Here is a 20376-nt window from a genome sequence, read left to right on the forward strand (position 1 = left end):
TTATCTGTACACGGCGGCACATCTTCCAGTCGTCCATTTAGACTAGCAGAAAATATTTACAACGATCGTCCACGTTTAGCCGACATCTACGTTATACAAAGCTAAGAGGGCAGCATTGAGACAGCGTATTTCGTCACGAATACTGTCAGACTGAACCCGCCGCCGTAGCTTGGTGGCCATTGGTGGCGCTGCTAAGTTCCAGGTTGTAGGTTCGAGCCTCCGCCGCGGCTCCTGCATTTCCACGGGGGCGGGATACAAGAATGCTAGTGCACCGTGCATTTACAGCACGTTAAAGAACTCCTGATGGTGGAAAATAATATTTAGTTCCCCGCTACATAGCATGCTGCACCTGCATGATTGCTTTAATGAGTAATGCCCCACATTATTTTTGTTTTCAACGTTCCCCACTCGCAGGAACAACGCGTCCAAGACAGAGGTGCAACACGCCGTGGCCAAGCTGGACTTGAGCGAGCTGGAAGCGGTGTCGACGCGCAAGGAGCTGTGCGGCAGGCTGTACCCGACCGAGTGCGATCCGTCCGACCCCTACCGCTCCCTGGACGGCTCCTGCAACAATATTGAACATCCCAGCTGGGGCAAGGCCCTCAGCTGCCACGCGCGGATCACGCCACCGGTCTACCCGGACGGTGAGCGCACGCCCGGCGACCTGGTTTATCGCCGCCCCAACCCATGTGAATTCGCGCTCGGCTCGGGAATCGGTCTTCGCGTGGGTCAAGGTCTCCAAAAGGATTACGGGGGCTGCTTATTTCGGATTCAAAGATTACGCTTGTGCGACTCTCGCATCTCGCCCTTCCTATCACGTGAACGACGTAGCATGCAAGTATAAGCGAATGTACTGCGGAATGGAGAAAAAGTGGAGGGAGAGAGACAGCGCTTTTGGGTTTGGTATTGTCGAAGTCTCGGATTAGAGTGAAACAGCGGTTGCATTTATCGGGAGCTAGCGTAACGGAGCGATTCTAGTAGCTCGTCTGTTCTGGCGACACTGGCAGGTTTTTTCATTGCCTTCTTAATATTGCCTTCAACATCACTATCATCATCATTTCCTCCTCTTATCGCCCCTTTTTGCAACACACTACTAGTAGTCGAAGACCAACACAGTAGTAGTAGGAGTTGACTCACTAGTAGCTAGTAGTAGTAGTAGTAGTAGTTATAGTAGTAGTAGTAGTAGTAGTTGTAGTAGTAGTAGTAGTAGTAGTAGTAGTAGTAGTACAAGTAATAATAAATAATGGATTGCCGCGCGACTAGTCGTTCGAGGCATTTTTCGTGTATTTGAGGACTTTTCTCATGCTAAGAAGAACACTTTTATGTAGCACGTATCGAGCAATAGAAAGCTGTATCGGGAATTTTTCAAGTTGCTGTCAAATTTTGTTATTGACACTTTTTATCTAACTATAAGATTTGAGAAGTTTATTAAATAGTTAATACTAATTATGTTGTCAGGCGGAATGTAAAATGTAATCTGAGTATCTCCAAGCGACGGCAAACAGCATTACCTTGGTTCTGTCCAGCTACGTGGCATTTGCATATGTTTAAGGTTTGGCTCAAGTTACGTGGGTGACCTGGTATAATGCTGGCTACATGTCGCAAGTACTTATCGCTGGCAACCTTTTCCAATTCCTTTTCTGTTTGTAGTCTTTCGCAACATGCATTCCAGCCATGATTGCTGGCGAAGAACGGCCTTTCATGACCCCACCCGTGTCGCAAAAAGAACCGACAGAATACAGAAATACTCGGCAGCGACCACCACCAAGGTCCTCTCAAAATGGAAGTGATGTGTGTGCTCATGTTAGTTAATTGGTTGGTTAAAAGTGTTTGCTTGATGCAGGTTTAGCCTGCCAGTCTGGGCCAGCAATTGCTTCTCCTATTCATGCCCTTCGCTGCTCGGAAACGCGTTACTACGTCGTTCTGTCATCGATCGATCACCCTATCGTGTAAATACTTGGAGCGCGCTAGCGAATGATAAACAGTTGAAAGTTGGCGCACATGTGTGTCAGTCTTTTTTTTTCTTTTGCGTAGCCCAGTAAATAAAACGATATCGTAGCACTCAGCCCCAGTCGAAGCCTCATCGTTGCTACGTGCCCATCAGTTCGGTATAGCGTACACGCGTATGCAACTAGAACGCGCCAGAGCTCCTTTCGCTCCGTCCTTCGCGGAACAATATATGCTGCACGCATACATTTGCAACGCCTCTTGTTCGCCGGTATTCTTTTCTTCGTTTTGACGTAGACCCACCGGCAGGACCAAATGAAATTTTATTTATTTCACGTTGTAGGCCACTACAGGGTGCAACAGGGCAGGTATGTACGTAATCGAACAAAATACCAAATTAAAGCACAATATAGCACACAAGAACAATATATATAGTACTAAGGTAACTCCTATAGCAGGTAAAGTTCTCCACATCGCAGATTTTTATGCATCGTTGCTTAACCTAGTAGAAGCTCGCCCACGTTTATAAGCGTACGCTGAAGTGCACGGTGATTCAGCGCGTTTTCAATAAGTTAAAATTGGCCAGAGGACTTAGACAGGAGTCGTGGCTGTTAGTCGAAGCCCGCATCTCGCCTGCAATATTGTAGTCATCTGCTGACTGTACAGTGTTTTCCGCAAGACGTACAACCCACACTTGCATGGCCATGCGAGTGTGGGTTGTACGTCTCGCGGCAGCCGAAAGGTTTCCGATATCGTTCTCGATGCCGTCCGAGGTCCTGGCCAGTAGCCAATCACTGCTGGGAAAGCAGTTTCAGAAGCTCAGCGCCGCGTCTGCCGCAGTGAAAGACGGTTTGCGGAGACGCGTATCATAAGAAGGAGGAGGGGGCAAAGCGCCCTCCTCTCTTGCGGCTTCGAAGAGGGCCTTTCAAAAAAATGGAGGAGCGGAAAGAGACGATAACGGCTCTGTGGAGGGCTCCGAGAACCGCCAGTGCGGCGACTGCCTAAGTGTCAACAAAGAGAGACCCGTAAAAAAAGAAAGAACAATACGTAAAATTTACAACGCGCACTGCAAAACGGTCGCTGCGGGCACACTTACAGGAACGTGTACGTGCCTCCCAAGGTCACCCCGTGCTCTCTAGCCGCTGCGCACAATGACCTTGTGTCGCCGTGCACAGCCCTTCGTTTTACTCATGCAGGGGACAGCAGCTCCTGCACACACCGCGACTGACACAGAAACCTCTGGCTGCAGAGTCTGCGGTTGGTGCAAACCAAGCGCATTCGTGTAAATACGAGCAACCCGCGCCCTCTGGGCGGCGAATCTGTTTAAGGGAGTTCGCACGCATCCTTCTGAAGTCAGGAGTGCTGTCTGCTACTGCCAGAAATCTATCCGAGATTAACTACATCGGGTGCACTTATTTTGCGCCGGCAAAGTCCTTTCAAAGGCTTAGCCTGAGCTTAATACTTCTATGCTGTAAGCGGTGCCCGACGCATCTTCCTGTGTGCCGCGCCGACTTTTCCACACCGGCCCCGCTCTGTGCAATGTGCATCCGCACAGAAACCTTTGTAGAACTCGCCTACGTATAGCTTCGCTGTATAGTACGAGCTTCCCCGCACGCCGGTGACGTCATGAAATGGGAGGAACTTCAGTGGCACACGGAGTGATCACTTTTGCTTTTTCAGGGATTTTTAAATATCGCCTATATGCCGGATGGCATAGTTCTTTTCCTTGAGCTCGATTACTCGAGCAGGTGGACATTACTAGCGTGACAAATCTAAGCACATAGCTAACTACTTTACGAAAATACACTAACTTATTAATGTAGGACTTTACCACGCGAATTTCAATTTGCGAATTGTAGCCGGTGAGTTTGCAAGACGTACCCATGAATCTTCCCGATGACACCAGTTTCAGAATATTTCCCGAAGTGTGGGACGAAATACATGGGCGTTTCGGTAAGTTTCGTGCTTCAGTGCACAAAAGAGTGTTGTGTTAAAAAAATAAGAGAAACAACAGTGCATTTTTACGGCGAATTTAATGGCACATATCTCCAGACTAATTTCATTTTGGAAATTCATTTGAGATACGCCTAACAAACTCACTGGATACACATTGTAAATTCCCATATGTGCCGTAACGTGCCCATATGCCCATAAAGTGTCCCATATGTGCCTAGTAAGTTAACCAGTCATTATTTACAGTGAAGCTGTTAGCCTTTCGGTGGCACGTATTTTAGTGCCCGTCCGTAAGCAGAAATTACCATAATCAGCAATGGCTCATCATCCCCCTCGTAAATGAGAGGCTACAAGCACTCAGCAAAGTGAAGCGAACAGCGCATACATTCATTGGGATCACGCATGCAAAATACAGAACAGCGTAATGTTTCAATAAAGAACAAGCTCAAAACAAGCACCTATCATCATGAGCGATTGCTCATAGCCCCCTAAGCAAGCAAAAATGTAATGACCGATAGCCCCGTAAGCAACCAAAACAGGCAATAGCTCATACCTCTGTAAGGCGGGGGCCACAAGCGCTCAGCAAAGTGAAGCGAACAGTGCATACATTCCCTGGGCCTCCCGGAATCGACGAGCACCGAGCTCCTGGCTCAGCTGGGCATATACAACACCCTAGACGAAATAGCCGAAGCACAACGCATCTCGCAGCTCGAACGCCTGTCGACCACCACGACGGGAAGGTACATTATGAACACGCTCGGCATAACGTACCACAACCAGCACGGCCAGAAAATGCAAATCCCCAACAAAATCAGAGAGACCGTTACCGTGGACACCATCCCAAGAAACGTGCACCGCGATTACAACCGAGGTAGAAGAAAGGCAAGAGCCGAGGCTCTGCTCCGTTCATTCGGCAGGGAGAGAAACGCGCGCTTTGCCGACGCAGCCGAATATGCGAACGGCCAAAAATACGCCGCCGTAGTCATAGACGCAGCGTCAAAAATCAGAACCACTTGCAGTGTATACACCAAACACTCGGAAATAGCGGAGGAAGTAGCGATTGCGCTGGCCCTCACAGAACAGGAATACGAAGTCGTACTAAGTGAGTCGCAAACGGCAGTAAAGAATTGCGCCAAAGGTCGAATTTCCAAGGAAGCCCTGTCCATTCTGACCAAAGCGGGCAGATCCAAAACCGCGAGCTCGAGAATCATATGGTTCCCCGCGCACGTCACCACGGAAGGCGACGCGCTACCGAACCTAAACGAGACGCCGCACCGATGGCGCGAGACATGACCCACCGCGCCGCACAGATAGCGACCCACCGCGCCGCACCCACCGCGACGCACGATAGCGAATGCTTCTCGAGCAGAAGGGACAGGCTCACCAGATACAACGACATAACCAGTGCATATTTGAACGCCAGAAGGATATACCCATAACCGAGTCCCAAATTGAACAGCAGGGAGGCCGTCGCCTGGCGACAACTCCAGACAAACACCTTCCCTAATCCATTCCGTCTGAAACGTATCTTCCCAGATAACCATCAGGACGACACGTGCAAATTGTGCCAGGAAGGACCAGCAACACTCAAACACATGCTGTGGGAGTGCAATGTAGTTATAGGACGGATGGCAGTTACTCCGGAGACCCTGTCGTCTAGGTGGGCCGCCGCTCTGCGCAGCTCAGATCTCGGAATCCCGACGTGGGCAATCCAGCAAGCCCGTGAGGCGGCGTTGAGGCAGGGCCTTGACGTTCCCCGTGGGAGACCTGAGCCCGGGCCGCGTCAAACCTTGGCGGACGTACAAGAAAGTTGTATGCATCCATCCAACCATTCACTGGAATCACGCATACAACATACAGAACAGCGTAACGTTTCAATAAAGAACAAGATCAAAACAAGCATCCAAACCATAAATTAAGCATTGCGCGCCCCCCTCAGCAGTTGTAATGGTAGTTTTGCAACAGCTTCGCTGGGCATCCACTTCCGCAGGGCAGGGATGGCGAGGCAATTTCTTTTTAGTTGAACGCATGCTTCCATTTCTCGTACAAGCAATGTCCGCCTCTCTTAGTAATACAGCTCAAGGAGTAGAATGATGTTGTCTGCAACCGGAAATTTTAAAAACTTAAAGATTATCCCCCCATATTTCATATTTCTTATGAAAACATATTTTGAAAGAAAAAAAAGCACTATCGGTCTGTGGGGCAAGGGGCGTGCCATCTTCACTTCTCCATTGTTGAGACGAAAGCCCACCGCTTACTTAACGGCAATCTCTTCTGACTTCGGTGTGAGAAAACAGGAATACGTTCCGGCACTTTCAGAGATGATTAAACGATAGCTATGCAGTCGTACTCCTTCTCAGGCCGCGCTCTGTATCGGTAAACTTGACACGTGGCCATATTTTCAGATACCTTCGATACGGAGCACATGTATATTGAAGCTACGGGAAGCACACTGGGGCTGATGTTTTGTTTAATGTTTCGCAATGTTCTTGAGGGCTACTGTCAATCTATGGCGTAGGCAATGCCGTGCGGTACACCTAGCTTACAGGGACCGAGACTGCTTAAAGAAACAGGCTTATAAACAAATCACTCTGACAGTGTAAGCTGCTTACTTTCCTCATAACAAGAAGAGCAACCGAAGGGCTTGATTTTTGTTGGTCACAACCGTATAAAGCCAACCGACGATGAAACCAAAGCACAAGGCAAACCAACTGTGGTCTACAATTGAAATGCTGAAATAGTCACGAAGAGGGAAGCAAGAGAGCGTGAAAGGAAACCTGCAGCCAGCGCAAGCCACACCGACGACCTCCGCATAAAGCCAACGATTTGCTGCCGATATTTTCCTGATCTCTCTCTTTTTTTTTTCTTTGTCTCACTCTCTCGCCGCCTTCGCGATGTCTCTCAGTAACCAGGAAATGTCCGTGCCACAGCAGCACAGCCCGCGCGGTCGGCAGTCGCAACGTTCAGTTCGAAAGAAAACGAAAATAGCGCTAGATTGATCAGTAGTAAGCTTCACAGATTTCTTATGTTTAGGCGCTGAGAGGTGGGTGAAGTACACTTTTGCACATAAATTACGAGGTCAGGGGGACGCAAAGTGAGGCGATAGTTGTCACAACGAATGCGAAGAATGTAGCCGTCGCGACACACGTTTTCAGAACACCGTTTTTGTTAATCATGTAGCAATACCAAGTCGAACAGATTTCTATACTGTGCACAATTTGCACCGGCGGCCACCAAATGAATTAAAATGAATTTATGAACTGTTTTAGAGACTGCAGTATAAGCCGGCATGTTTGTACCGAAAATTTAGCGTCGATCTTATTCCTACGCAATTAAACTTGGTATGATCTCTTTAGCGCATGCCCGGGTTCCGAGATATCCGCCCTGCGAATCTTCACCTCGGTTAATATGTATCGCGCATGCAAGACGGTGAGCGCAAAGCTCCTCCCCTGGCCGCATAACTTACGTTTAATTTAATTTTAATTTTTGAATAGAATTTATTGATAGGGAAGACAGAGAGGTCGACCTGAGCTAGTGCGCTCTAGTCTGCTAATCTGCACTGGGGAACAGGGAAGGGGAGTGAAAGTATTGGGATGGATGATGATGATAATAGAAGTTGGTGAGTGCTTATGTACATGAGACAGTTGTCTTGCTAGAGCCGCTCTTTGAGCTCAGTGTCCCGCAGAAACTTCAACAATACTTTTGTTGCACGCATTGAGATTGCAGTGTCAGGCCATGGGCCGAGGATAGCTTCCTCCGACAGTGGTTGCCTGCCAACGCTGGCTAGGAAACTGTCTAACGTCCTTCGCTCCAGCATATATGGTGGGCAGTCGCACAGTACGTGTAGCAGTATTTAAGGCATCTGGCAGTGTTCACAATCAAGGCTGTTCGATTGGCCGATCAGGTGCGCGTAGCGACGGGTGAAAGCAACGCCGAGCCGAATCCTGTGTAGCTATGATGTTTTGCTCCGTGTAAGCTTCGGGGCCAAACAGAATTTACCACCTGAGTCAATCATATGCAGACGTCTGTGAATGTTGTCATAGTGGGCTCTGTAAGCCTTTGTAAGGTCCTGCACGAGTGCCTTGATCATGGAGTTGGTGTCAGGCCGCGAGTAGGCAATCCGTACTTCATCAGAGGAAGAGGAGGCCGATCTTGCCTCACTGTCAGCGAGTTCATTGCCAGAAACACCACAATGACTAGGCACCCATTGAAAGGTGATCACGTGGCCCCTTAACTCGGCACTGTGATGAAGTTCGACGATTTCCAGCACGAGCAGGTAGTGTAGTTCTTTCTTTAAAAAGTATTTTAGCGCCGGTAGCGCCGATTTGGCATCGCACAATATCGTCCATTTATGAGGTGTCTGCGTTCTCGTAAAGCGGACACCCTCCCGTATTCCCGCAAGTTCCGCTGCCGTAGATGTCGATTTGTGGTCTAATCGAAATCGTTGAGTAATTCCAAGTTGTGAGATCACAAATGCGGCCGTTGTGGCAGATGGCGTGACCGAACCATCGGTATATACTTGTACAGTCCCACTATATAACGTAAATATATGGGACAGGGTGAGCTGCTTGAAGCCAATGGAGGAAACGTGAGATTTCTTCATAATTCCGGATATCTGAATCCCCACTAGTGGTCTTGGGAATGTCCATGTCAGTGGCCTGGAATCTTGCACGTATAATGCTTGCGTGACATGCGATAGCCTTAGAAAAAGCAGTCAATTTCAATTTTAATTTCATGAAATCTGTAAGGCTACTTATATATATATATATATATATATATATATATATATATATATATATATATATATATATATATATATATATATAGATGGGGGGGGGGGTGATATACGGCAGCTTCTAGGCACCTGACGGAGTCAGCTGGCATCGTACGTGCACGATCTCTAGGCGAAGCTTTCGTGGTGCAGTGGACCAATATGTGATGATAACGGTAATAGATAAAACAGAACATTATGCCTACGGGAGTGGAAGAGAAAGGCAGGTGGTCAATGCGAGTCTGCTGTGCTATATATGAAAAGTTACGCGGCGCCATTAACAGGGCTTAAAAAACGCTTGATTGCTGTGGACAGGTGTCCTTGCGCGCGAGTCGCACAGTGCGACTTGGCACGTATGTACAGTTCTTTGCGACCCTGTCGTCCCGAGTTCCCTACCCGGTTCGTTTAGCTCGTGCTTCGTGCGTTTTTATTGCCCATCCGTAGGAAGCAGTCAGCATTATAGTTAAAAAGCCACCGGTTTGCTATGCGGTTCTCTCGTCTCAGAATCGCGTACGCTGTTTTCATCTGCGGCGCGCACAGGCGACCCGCGCAGGCAGCACCGTTTAACAAAACTTAGACGAAATTCGCGAAGCTTTTGGTTCGTAAATCCTGCCTGTTACCACGAGCAGATGTAGCGTAAGAACATTTTTTTCTGGAGAATCCGTGTCGCGCCGGCGGCGGAGGTCGCAAGCGCACATGGCCGCTGTCTCTTTCCTCTTGCATCTGCGACTCGGCTCGCTTCTTCAAGAACGCCCCGTCGCATCCTGAGAAAACCCATCCCCGCATACAAAGGCCCCGACGAGAGTTGCACGGTGCAACCTCTTCCGAGTCAACGACGAAACAGAAAACACGGCTGGCGGCGCAACCACCGGATGCGGCGGGGAGCGGCGTTGCCCACGGCGAGGTGAGCGGGCAAGCGGTCACGCAGGACACGCGCCACAGCCGGGTCACGCGCCGCCGCGTCCTCCCACCCGCACCCGGCTCTCTCGCTTCACCTTGGCGGCTGTAGCGGCACGGCCTGGGAAAGGGTAGCGAGCGAGAGGGGGGGGGGAGGACGTGCGGTCACGCGGCTCCCGTGGCCGACGGCCGCGGGGACGAAAGACGCCAAGAAACAAACCGCGTGCAGCTGCAGGGCGCTGCACTCTCAACCAAGAAGTGCCCGCCAACTCTTTCACGTTCTAAGGCTCAAACCGCCTTGTTTCTCTTCTTCCTGCCTTTCATTTTCTTCATTTCTGTACCGAAACTAAATCTCTCTCCCCCTTTTCACTCTTCGTGTGTCTGCGCTCGCAGATAAGAACAGCGGACAAACCACTTACGCTCGCGCGACTCTGTGGCATCCTCGTGTATACTACTACTGCAGCGGCCGCATTTACGGAAATCTCTGACGCTAGAACTGCTCCTAAGCGAAAATTCTGTTCGATCGAATGAAATACATTTTGGTGGAAGAAACCAACCAATGGCAGAAATCGCTTACGAACGAAACGCTTTCATAATTGGGCTCAAGTACGCAAGGTCAGGTCGATGCAAGTACTTTACTGACTTCGACGAGACTTAGTACTATCATCGCTCCTATTGAAAGTCGGCAAATTGCTTGTGTTGACCGGAAGTTGCTTATCTACGATAGCGTACGATATGGCGACACAGCGTCACGCGAGCCAAAGCAGGTTGTTCGCTTGTGTGGCAACGCGAGGGGCTCAAGGCATACCGGGATACCTGCCTAAGGCGATGACATCGTTCGAGGACTGGGACAGGCTACGGGGTTGCACCAGACACTTAACTCCCTACAGAGCTTTGCATACGAAGCTCCTACAGTAAGCTACCGTTAGCTCGTTCTTCATCTACCTCCCCCGCATACCTCGCATTGGTTTCCAGCCATTATTTAAGTACTAAAGCGTGTAGCTTTCTTTGGCTTTATCGCCTATTTTCGTTGTCGGTGGTTTGCGGTCGGCGGCTCGCAGTCGGAACGTGCTGGTCGGAGTTTGGGCTAAAGGTGGTGACGCAAAAAGGCACGCACGCTTGCTCTGAGGCCTGGGTTCGTTACCGAAGGCCACCTGTCATATGTATTTCTTTGGGACCACGTGTTGTCCACCACACTCTCGTCACTGGCTACTGGATAACAGCTCTCCTCGAAGAATCACGCGATGAAACAACAAACGTCACCTAAACATCCGCACTGCTGAGAATATATGGCAGATATGGATCAATAGACCCTTCCTTTATTAAAGCGAATAGCTTTCTCGAAGCCTTCGGCTTTTCACCTACATTGACAATTATCGTCGATGAATTCTGCGCAAATTTTATTCCCTCTGTGGACGCTGTCTGGCTTTTTTTTTATTGCGACAGCGTGCCTTCTGGCATAACGAAATATTTAAATGTGTAGATACACGCCGGATTCTCGGAGGAAGTCCAGCAATGTCCGGTGGTGGGACCCCAAGATCCAACTGTCTACATCTGGCGGCCGACCTGGGGGTGGTCCACATCGAAGCAGGTGTTTCTGGCGGAGGGCATGTAGAGAGGGGCAAATCCAGAGGAGGTGCCCAGTGTCCACCTCGCAGGCAGGAGCGGGACAGGAGGGGCAGGAATCGCTGATGGAGGCACGGTACTGTGCCGACCACGACCAGGTTACCGCAGGGGTGAGGGTGACACGGAGGCATAACCTTCGTAGAAAGACCTCTTCCCAGCGCGCTAGGCCACCAGGGAGGTCGGTGCTGCACGGAGGGACAAGTGCTCGCGTGGCGCGCCGAAGGAGTTCTTTTTCTGTGAGGAGCCTTGTCTCCGGAGAGGTGGGGGCCAGTTGAAGTGGACGCGAAGGTTTGTTATGGCTCGCTGCATCCACTAAGGCTTGTGTGGGATCTGCATTGCGACGTATCCTTTGTACACCTACTGTAACGGGTAATTTCTCCACTGTGTCCTGAATCTCCTGTGCCAAAACGTCGGAATTCAGAACACGCCGCAGGCAACGGATAGCAGCTGAGAAATCAGTGATGTCAATGTGTCTACTAGACGGCGGAAGCAACGGACAGAGGATGGATATTGGGTCTCGGATTGCCATGATCTACGCCTGTGTCGACGGCCAGGCAGGGGAGCAAGCATACAAGCAGGTTGCTATTTCTGACAAGATTTCCGGACAAGCGATAGCCGTGATGACGTGATAATCCCTCACACTAGCGTCGAAATGCGCTACATGTCTACAGGAAGAGCTCGCACTGGTAGTTGATGAGCTATTTGCTATTATACTCGGCTTACTAAGGTGGCCAACGGATCGCATGTGTATTCGAGTCAGAGGCCGATTGTCCGTAACTTGCTGATAAAGCCACGGTGGTCGTGACGGGTAGGAATCGCAGGGCATCACTGAACTGCCGGCCATATACTTCGCTAGAGCTGCGGCTTCAGGGATATTATGGCACTTTGCGGAACGAGCTTGGCGACGCTGTTGGACCAGTTCGTCTAGCGCATTTAATTGCGCCTCGGCCTGGAGTGCGTGAATGGGCGTAATTTGTGGGAGGCCCGTAATAACCTGCATTGCTGCTCGATTGGTAGATTCCAAGCGGTCCCACTCTGCTCGTGTCATGTGATGAAACTGGGCTTGGTATATCAATCTTGGCTGTAGCACAGTACGTATGAGGAGGCGGACGATGGCGGTTGTGGCACCACCAAACTTTTGAGAAATCCTGCGGATGAGTTACAGCATTTAGGATATGTCTTCTGATGTGCTGTGTGAATCCAGGGGCCGGCGGAGCCGGAACAGTACAGGTGCGGGCAGAGGACTCGGAGTGAGTTGACTATTGTAATTTTGCTTCCGCGCAAGAGAAGGACGATAGGGGTGGTGTCAAACGCACGGCGGCCGCGCGCATTCGCGACCTGAAGCACAGCCGTCTTTTGAGGCGACAACGTGAGTCCTACAAAAGGACACCATTGATCTGTATTTGTAAGAGCGAGCTGTAACCTTGTGGCTTGAATTTGGAGAGACGGGTGGACGGTCCAGGACGGTCATCCGCATAAATGAGTGCGTGCAAGTCAGCAATGTCGCTCAACGGCAATGCCAAGGGTAGGAGGCTAATGTTGAAAAGCATGGGGGCCAGCACTGACCCTTGCGGTACACCGCGATGTGGCCGAAAGGATCCCACATTCTCCTTGTTGATGCGGATGGCGAATGCACGAGATGTAAGCTGTGAATAAACTTGCATATGTGGGCGGGTAAGTAAATCCAGCATAGCACTTCAACGAGGGCAGCTAGGCTGACGTAGTCGTATGCCTTGTACACATCCATGCCGAGAACGGACATCACTCGGGTCAATTGGCCACCAATCAAAACCATAGAGGAGAAGTGACTAGGCCGTCTTCTGCACCAAGGTGGGGGGCGGAAGCCAACTTGCGACGGATGATACCAGTGATGCACGTCTAGCCACCACTGGAGATGGTTAGCCACCATGCGTTCCAACAATTTCCATAATGTACACATAAGAGAAATTGGTCGAAGATTCGATATGTTGTCATGAGGTTTGCCGGGCTTTGGGATGGCGATTATAGCTGCTTGCAGCCAGTGTTCCGGTACTTCTCCTGACAGCCATGCAGTGTTTAACGAGATGAGAACAGCTTTCAAGGTGGCTCCTTCTAGGTTTCTAAACCCCTCATAGGTCACGCCGTCAGGACCCGGGGCAGTCTTCAATTTGGCTTGGTCTATTGCAGCGATAGATTCAGCCACCGTGATCGGAGACTGCCTCCCAGCGATAGCGTGAGCTGATGGGAGTGCCCCTGCACTCAGCGGAAGCGTAAATGGGGCGGAGACAACAGGTGGCTGCGAACCATAACCGGGAAATAATGCCTGTGCCATGTCAAATGCAAAGACGTCTGCGGTTTTGCCAGACGCGAAGCACGCTCCGGAACCCGGGTCAGGAGAGCGTCCACGAACTTCCATTGCTCGGAACGTTCTTCAAACTGAGGCGGCGCTGGTGGTTCGACCTAGCGAAGAGCACCAGGCCAACCAGAGTTGACGTGAGAGGCGGCGCGGCGTTCGTGGCGTCTAGCTGCAGCTGTCAGCTGACGGTGGCGGAGTTGAGCCTCCACGGAATCTGGCTGTCGGCTGGCATGAACCTCTGCCTGGCGACGCTGTGCCCATAGCTGTATGAGTCGAAGATCTGGTGCCGGACGAGATTCCTCGACCCATGATGTTAAAGTGGCTGTTCTGACCGCCGATTGTAACATTGGGATTGGGTCGCATAGAGGGGCGAGAGCGTCCCTTGATAACGAAGCACGACACGTGTCCCATTCGATCACCCTACATTGGCGACGGAGGTGGTCGGTTTTCTGAGGGGCTAGGCCGAGCCGAATGGAATGGTGATCACTCCCCCAGCAGTCCGGTTCCCGATGCCAGGTCTGATAGCCCAACTAGCAGGCCAGGTCCGGTGAATACGGTGACATTTGTGGGTGGTTTCAACGTCGTCTAGGCATGAATAGGTCATTAATCAGACTGAAGTTGTTCTGGGTGAGAGTATCAAGGATGAGACGTCCAAGTTCACTTGACATAGAGTGTCCCCATAGCGAGGAACATTGAAATCACCGGCGATGAGAATAGGACAGCCAGAAAGATGCCGACGAAGCCAGTTGATCCACCCTAGACGAAGACGGGGTGCCTGTCATGAGTGGGGACGCACATAACACGACACGAGCACACCAGCACACTGAGAGAGTTGCACCTCTACAGCCATGACCTCTTGCCACGCAGGGCACCATGTCACCATAGGTATAGCCGTCTGAACGACAGAGGCACGAACATATATAGCTGATTTGCCGGGTTTATCATCTGACATGCACGCACGGCGATCTGTGATGGAAGGTGTTGCGTAGCTAGTAAACCCCCGAGATTCGAGGAAGAGAGTTCTGCTCCTGCAGGAGGAACGCCCAAGCTCGAAGTAAGCCGAAGCGAATGGGTTCTCGGGGCTCACCAACCTTGTTAGCGAGACCCCGACAGCTCCCAGCCCATTCTTATTCTTCTGATTATTTCCGTCTCATGATCCGGATCCGCCGTCACTACTTGCCCTAAGTAGATGTATTCCCTTACCACTTCCAGTGTCTCGCTGCGTATTATAAATTGCTGTTCTCTTCCGAGACTGTTAAACATTACTTTTGTTTTCTACAGATTAATTTTTAGACCCACTCTTCTGCTTTGCCTCTCCAGGTCAGTGAGCATGCATTGCAATTGGTCCCCTGAGTTACTAAGCAAGGCAATATCATCAGCGAATCACAGGTTACTAAGGTAGTCTCCATTAACTCTTATCCCCAATTCTTCCCAATCCAGGTCTCTGAATACCTCCTGTAAGCACGCTGAGAATAGCATTGGAGAGATCGTATCTCCCGGCCTGACGCCTTTAATTATTGGGATTTTGCTGCTTTCTTTATGGAGGACTACGGTGGCTGTGGAGCCGCTATAGATATCTTTCAGTATTTTTACATACGGCTCGTCTACACCTTGATTCCGCAATGCCTCCATGACTGCTGAGGTTTCGACTGAATCAAACGCTTTCTCGTAATCAATGAAAGCTATATATAAGGGTTGGTTATATTCCGCACATTTCTCTATCACCTGACTGATAGTGTGAATATGGTCTATTGTTGAGTAGCCTTTACGGAATCCTGCCTGGTCCTTTGCTTGACAGAAGTCTAAGATGTTCCTGATTCTATTTTCCATTACCTTAGTAAATACTTTGTAGGCAACTGACAGTAAGCTGATCGATCTATAATTTTTCAGGTCTTTGGCGTCCCCTTTCTTATGGATTAGGATTATGTTAGCATTCTTCCAAGATTCTGGTACGCTCGAGGTCATGAGGCATTGCGTATACAGGGTGGCCAGTTTCTCTAGAGCAATCTGTGCACCATCCTTCAACAAATTTGCAGTTACCTGATCCTCCCCAGCTGCCTTCCGCCTTTTCATATCTCCCAAGGCTTTCTTTACTTCTTCTGGCGTTACCTGTGGGATTTCGAATTCCTCTAGACTATTTTCTCTTCCATTATCATCGTGGGTGCCACTGGTACTGTATAAATCTCTATAGAAATCCTCGGCCACTTGAACTATCTCATCCATATTAGTAATGATATTGCCGGCTTTGTCTCTTAACGCATACATCTGATTCTTGCCAATTCCTAGTTTCTTCTTCACTGTTTTTAGGCTTCCTCCGTTCCTGAGAGCATGTTCAGTTCTATCCATATTATACTTCCTTATGTCAGCTGTCTTCCGCTTGTTGATTAACTTCGAAAGTTCTGCCAGTTCTATTCTAGCTGTAGGGTTAGATGCTTTCATACATTGGCGTTTCTTGATCAGACCTTTCGTCTCCTGGGATAGTTTGCTGGTATCCTGCCTAACGGAGTTACCACCGACTTCCATTGCACACGCCTTAATGATGCCCACAAGATTGTCGTTCATTGCTTCAACACTAAGGTCCTCTTCCTGAGTTAAAGCTGAATACCTGTTCTGTAGCTTGATCTGGAATTCCTCTATTTTCCCTCTTACCGCTAACTCATTGATCGGCTTCTTATGTACCAGTTTCTTCCGTTCCCTCCTCAGGTCTAGGCTAATTCGAGTTCTTACCATCCTGTGGTCACTGCAGCGCACCTTGCCGAGCACGTCCACATCTTGTATGATGCCAAGGTTAGCGCAGAGTATGAAGTCTATTTCATTTCTAGTCTCGCCGTTCGGGATCCTCCACGTCCACTTTCGGCTATCCCGCTTGCGGAAGAAGGTATTCATTATCCGCATATTATTATGTTCCGCAAACTCTACTAATAATTCTCCCCTGCTATTCCTAGTGCCCATCCCATATTCCCCCGCTGCCTTGTCTCCAGCCTGCTTCTTGCCTACCTTGGCATTAAAGTCGCCCATTAGTATAGTGTATTTTGTTTTCACTCTACTCATCGGCGATTCCACGTCTTCATAGAAGCTTTCGACTTCCTGGTCATCATGACTGGATGTAGGGGCGTAGACCTGTACAACCTTCATGTTGTACCTCTTATTAAGTTTCACAACAAGACCTGGCACCCTCTCGTTAATGCTATATAATTCCTCTAGTTTACCAGCTATATTCTTATTATTCAGGAATCCGACTCCTAGTTCTCGCCTCTCCGCTAAGCCCCGGTAGCACAGGACGTGCCCGCTTTTTAGCACTGTATATGCTTCTTTTGGCCGCCTAACTTCACTGAGCCCTATATATCCCATTTACTGCCCTTTAATTCCTCCAATAGCACTGCTAGACTCGCCTCACTAGATAACGTTCTAGCGTTAAACGTTGCGAGGTTCATAGGTTAAACGTGCCAGGTGCGTTTGGCAGGCATTCTCAGATCATGAACAGTAGGTTGCCATTATCCCTCAAGAGAAAAGTGTATAATAGCTGCGTCTTAGCAGTACTCACCTACGGGGCAGAAACCTGCAGGCTTTCGAAAAGGGTTCTACTAAAATTGAGGACGACGCAACGAGCTATGGAAAGAAGAATGATAGGTGTAACGTTAAGGGATAAGAAAAGAGCAGATTGGGTGAGGGAACAAACGCGAGTTAACGACATCTTAGTTGAAATCAAGAAAAAGAAATGGGGGGCATGGGCAGGACATGTATTGAGGAGGGAAGATAACCGATCGTCATTAAGGGTTACGGAAGGGAAGGGAAGCGTAGCAAGGGGCGGCAGAAAGTTAGGTAGGCGGATGAGATTAAGTTTGCAGGGACGACATGGCCACAATTAGTACATGACCGGGGTTGTTGGAGAAGTATGGGAGAGGCCTTTGCCCTGCAGTGGGCGTAACCAGGCTGATGATGATGATGATGACAGCTCCATTGAATTATATATGAAGGGGGGTTAGAGGCCATTATGGCAGCCATCATAATAACTGCTCCGCAGGAGTGGTCCGCATCATAATAAGTGCTCCTGTAACTGTTGCACGACATAACGCAGAAGCGATGCCGGGTCGGAGGCGAGTTTAGGCGCAGGTTCACGCACAGACGCAATGCCTGACACCGGCACTGGTGGAGGACATTTATGAGGCGTTTGTGCCACGGATGACCTATTTGTTGTCGACGAAGTGTTCACAGTGACAAGGCGGTTTCGGCGAGAGTTGAGTTTGGATAATTCCGTTTGCAATCTTTCGATGTTGCGATCGATGTCACCCAATTCGTTTTTTAAGTTCCTCCTGGGCCGTTGTTGTAGACGCACAATGTCTTTAACGAGTCCGGCTAGTAACATCACTGTAGGTTGCCTGACGAGTAGATACCCCCTAGATGATGAAGGGTCACCTTCTTCGATAGCTTCATCCTCTTCTGTTAGCGGAGCGAAGCGGTGGGGAGACACCAACAGGTCCTGGGTATGTGGAATAAGGCGAAAATTGCGAACGCCGCATTTACTTTTCTGAGCCTTACGTTTCGTTGGGCAAGCGCGATCCGTTATTGAATGGTCATTGGATTTGCATCGACCACATCGGAATGCTTGGGATGTGTTTGGCTCATTTGTCGGCATCTGAGCCTGGTTAGGGCACGATGCACGCATGTGGCCTTGTTGTAGGCACTGGTAACAGTATACGACGCTTGGGCGGTATGAACGAGGTCGAAGGACGCACCCATTGTAGATAAACCGTTTTGGTGGGGTAGCGGGTCCTGAAGCTGTTATCAGGCATGTGCTTGCTATTGAGTGACGTTCACACGTACGCCAGCGTCGCAAGAGACCCGACACCCAAGCTTCAGAGGGACCTGCAGAAACTGCTCGCCGACGTCTTCCGTATGGTGCCGCCTCAGCACAAGCAGTTGTACTACAGACTGATTTGCCACAATGGATCTGCTCCAGCAATATACGGCCTACCGAAAGTGCACAAGCCCGACATTCCCCTGCGCCCTATTGTGGACTTCCCACGTTCGCCGCTCCACAAGCTGTCAAATTTTCTTCACAGAATCATTTCGCCACTCGTTGGAAAACGTGCCACGCACATACGGAACACGTACGACTTCATTGAAAAGGTTAGAGGGACAAGCGTCCACCCCAGGGAAGTCTTAGTTTCTTTTGACGTGGTCTCACTGTTTACAAGCGTACCAATAGACATGGCCGTGGAAGTTTGCATCGCCGCCCTTGACGAAGACCCGACGTTGCCTGACAGATCCCCCATCGATGTGCATGACCTAGGTAGGCTACTAAAATTTTTCTTATCAAATACGTATTTCACGTCCCGAAGAAATTTTATTGGCAAGTACACGGAGCAGCAATGGGTGCGTCGACTTCCGTCACAGTAGCTAACCTAACAATGGAGGCTATCGAAGCTCAAGCGTTGTCCTCCTTTACACCGGCACCTAAAGCCTTCCTCAGATATGTCGACGACTGTTTCAGTATTTTGCAAAGGAAAAACCTTGACCCTTCCACGGCTCACCTAAACAATATACAAGCAGCAATCAAGTTCACCGTTGAAGTGGAACCTGAAGGGCAACTGCCGTTCCTGGACACCCTTGTGCAGCGAGAAGGGCCAAACCTGTTATTCAAGGTGTTTAGGAAGCACACTCACACGGGCCGCTACCTAAACTACAAATCGGTGCACCCTGCTTCGCAAAAGAGGTCTGTTGTCGGCTCTCTTCTTCGTCGGGCAAAAAACGTGTGCACAACAGCGGAAGACCACATGGCGGACAATGCACTTGTGCGGAGGGAATTAATGGCTTGTGGATACCCTGAGTACGTCATTGACCCAGTAGGGCACCAGCTGGCTCGCACAGTACCCACCCTGCCTGGACCCCCGAAAGACGGGCTTCGATTCCGTACGTCTCCGGCATAAGCGAGACTCTTGCACGCGTCCTGCGGTCATTTGACGTGCAGGCTGCGCACGTGCCCTCCCGGAAACTTAGACACGAGCTCGTGCATGTGAAAGACCCTTTGGAAAAGGACAAGTTCCCAGGCGTGGTGTATGTCATTCCGTGTGCGGACTGTCGGTATGTCTACGTCGGTGAAACCGGCAACTTCAAAACAAGACTTAAGCAACACATGAATGACGTCCAGAAACGACACGTTGCATCGAATGCCTTGGCCGAACACTGCGCAGCCACATCACATAAGATTAACTGGGAGAAATCTCGTGTGATTGCCAAGGAACGAAATCATTCTTCGCGTCTTTATCTTGAGTCCCTAATCATCCAAACCACGGCGCACACTCTTAATCGCAACGAAGGCAATCTGCCGCCCATGTATGCCAGGTGCCTCAATCATGTTTTGAGACGCACATAAAAAGGGGCGCCAGCTCTGCCGCTTCTTTCATTGTGAACAAGGCTCCCGTGGGGGAGCCGAAACGTAAATAACTATTTTAAACCATTTTTGGTCGGTGTCCAGACCTCTTCCTTTTAACTATGCATCATCCCGACCAGACGGGCTTCCGTCATACTCTCAACTTCAAAATTCTTGCTTGTGTGGCCTTGAATTACTCCAGACGAAGACAAATTTTTCTTAAGCTGCAAGGCTTTCTTTTTGAAAAAAACCTGTATGGGTTTTCTTTGTAGCTTCGGGCTGCATTCGAGTGTCTGGTAGGTTTCCCCTTTCATCAGAAATCAGTGATTCTTAGTTGTTCATTGCAGCTCGGACAATTGTATTCATTCTGAAAGGTGGTGGCTTGCACACACGCTATTGTTTCAGCTACTGTTTTACAAGTGTGTGCTACTTCTAATAAACATTCAGGTAGCATTCTTACATCCGGATACCGTG

General features: G+C 49.7%; 1 protein-coding gene across 1 annotated transcript in view; it reads left to right on the forward strand.

Annotated features, from left to right (window-relative positions):
• Window positions 1-419: 419 nt before the first annotated feature.
• Window positions 420-20376, forward strand: part of LOC142592592 (chorion peroxidase-like) — a 154084-nt gene continuing 134127 nt past the window's right edge. Inside the window, exon 1 of the mRNA XM_075704126.1 lies at window positions 420-644. The gene's annotated coding sequence lies outside the window, so the exon portion shown is untranslated. The remainder of the gene's footprint in view (window positions 645-20376) is intronic.

Source organism: Dermacentor variabilis, chromosome 9, assembly GCF_050947875.1.
Source record: "Dermacentor variabilis isolate Ectoservices chromosome 9, ASM5094787v1, whole genome shotgun sequence".
NCBI lineage: Eukaryota > Metazoa > Arthropoda > Arachnida > Ixodida > Ixodidae > Dermacentor > Dermacentor variabilis.